General features: G+C 51.7%; 1 pseudogene; it reads left to right on the forward strand.

Annotated features, from left to right (window-relative positions):
* Positions 1–496: 496 nt before the first annotated feature.
* Positions 497–1,648, forward strand: LOC123252481 (annotated as a pseudogene).
* Positions 1,649–2,348: the final 700 nt, after the last annotated feature.

Consider the following 2,348-nt stretch of genomic DNA (forward strand, 5'->3'; position numbering starts at 1 on the left):
ATCAGGAAGCCAGAAGTGTCTGCACATCACAGAACATCTTGAGAAGACCGCGTAGGCAAAGTAAAAATAAGTCATTGGACTCCATCAATGAGAGATTTGAGCAAGAGGATGGCAGGAAGCCAGTCAAAGAGGAGAAACCAGAGGAGAGGGATCTCCTTTCTGATTTACAAGATATCATTGATAGTGAGATGAAGACTAGCTCAGCTGAGGCTTTATCAACAGAGTCAGGATCTGATTCTGAGGAGGAAGAAGAGAGAGACAATAAGAAATCAGAGGAGGAAGAGGAGACAGGAAGTATGTGAAGAAAGTGTCTGAGAAGTGAGGGAAGGAAGCAGCTAGGTAGCTCAGAGAGCCAGGCCTGGAGACAAGAAGTCCTGAGTTCAAATGTGACCTAGCTGTGTGACCTTGGGCAAATCACTCAACCCCCATTACCTAGCCCTTACCACTCTTCTGCCTTTGAACCAATACACAGGATTGCTTCCAAAACAGAAGGTAAAGGTTACAAAAGAGAAAAAAAAATTGAGTGAAGAAGAAAAGAATGAAGAGGAAGAGCAAGAGAATGGAATATTTATCTCCCACTGAGCTGAAACAGGAGCCCCCCAAATACTTCTCCATCTCCCAAGGTCATCAGAGTGTGGAAGAATTCCAGTATCTGAACAGGCTGGAAGAAGGCACCTATGCTATAGTATACAAAGCCCATGAAGTTGTGGTTCTGAAACAGCTAAAAACAGAAAAAGAGAAAGAATTGCCTTCCTCAAGGAAATCAATATCATCCAGAGATGTCAGCACCCAAACATTGTCACTGTTTGGGAGATGGTGGTGGGCAGCAACATACGAAGCCTATGGTGATGAATTACATGGAGCAAGACCTCAAGGGCCTCAGGCACCATGAAGCAGCCCTTCCTGCCAGGGAAAAGTGAAAAACGCTGACGACTCAGCTCCTGCCCATGTGGTGTCTTCACCAGGACCTGAAAACTTTCCACCTAAGCCTCCATCACACAAGCATTTTAAATCGTTGATTTGGGGCTGGCCAGAGAGTATGGCTCCCCACTAAAAGCTCACATGCTAGTTGTAGTGTCCTTGTGGTACCGAGCCCCAGAGTCGTAACTGGGAGCCAAGGACTATTTCCATGAGCCAGACGTATGGTCAGGAGGCCGTATATTGGGAGAGCAGTTATCTCAGAAGGCAGCTCAGAAATCGACCAGCTCCGCCAAGTTTGGAAGGACCCAGGAACTCCAAGTGAGCTTTAGCCTGGTTACAAACGACTTCCATGGCTATAATAGCTTGAGGCAAAGATTTGGGGCCCTCCTCTCTGACCAGGGCTTTAACCTGATGAACGAGTTCTTGACCTACTATCCCAGCGCAAGGATCAACGTAGAAGATGGGCCACAGCACAACTTCTTCCAAGAACCCCTCCCCACCCCCACCCCTTTCCCATCCTTCCCTCCACGTTTCCCACCTGGCGGGCCAAGAGAGGGAGCAGCAGATGGTTCAATATGGCATCAATCCCCGCCCTCTAGAGAGAAAACTTGATTTCAGCTATCTAGGGGACTATGACGGCAGAGACCCTGATTGCCATCTCACCGCGGTCTATCAGGGAGCGTCTCCTGCTGTCCCGGGCTTCAGCCTTCAATTTTCAACTCGATAGTGGGTGCCAATCCCGTGAGCACCTGGGTCTATGTCCCCGCCCGCCTGCTCCCCGTGGAAACACATGCAGGCTGGGAAGGTCGAGACCGTGGGGAAGCCAGACGAGCCGCGAGCTTCGTTCTGGGAACGTGTGGCTTTGGTTACAGATTATTTATTTCATGAGTTATTATTACATGATTTCACCCGGTAGAGTTCCTGCGCGGACCCTTTCCTCGTGGGCCCCGCCATGTTGGAGGTGGGCTGGGGCTGGGAAGACCTTTTTAGGGAGCTGGAGCTGAGGTGGGGCCCGAGCCCCCAGCCGGCTGGCCGACCCTGCGGTCGCCCCTGAGCGCCGGGCGCTAGAGGCTGCTCACAAAGGCCCGAGTGTTGCGAATCAAGCCCGTTTTGTCTTCGCAGTAAAACTGATGGCGAGCAGGCTTTTTTCCTCTTTCCTGGAGACACCGTGCCCCGTTTCCAGCCCCGCAGGGATGGCGCGCAATCCCCTGGCTCGTTTGTTGGGAAACCAGAACAAAAGCGACTTTATCGTCCCTGGAGTGAAGTGTGAACAGCTCGGGGGCTCTGCGGGGAGGAGGATGGGCAAGGGCATCAGGTGGGGAGGGGCTGCGAGGGAACGGAGACTGCGCGGCCAGTGTCAGAGCTTACTGGAAGCCTGATGCTTTCTGACCCCAGTCCTCTTCCAGCTGTTGGACTTGTGTCTCTTT

This window comes from Gracilinanus agilis, chromosome 6 (genome assembly GCF_016433145.1).
Source record: "Gracilinanus agilis isolate LMUSP501 chromosome 6, AgileGrace, whole genome shotgun sequence".
NCBI classification, from domain to species: Eukaryota; Metazoa; Chordata; class Mammalia; order Didelphimorphia; family Didelphidae; genus Gracilinanus; species Gracilinanus agilis.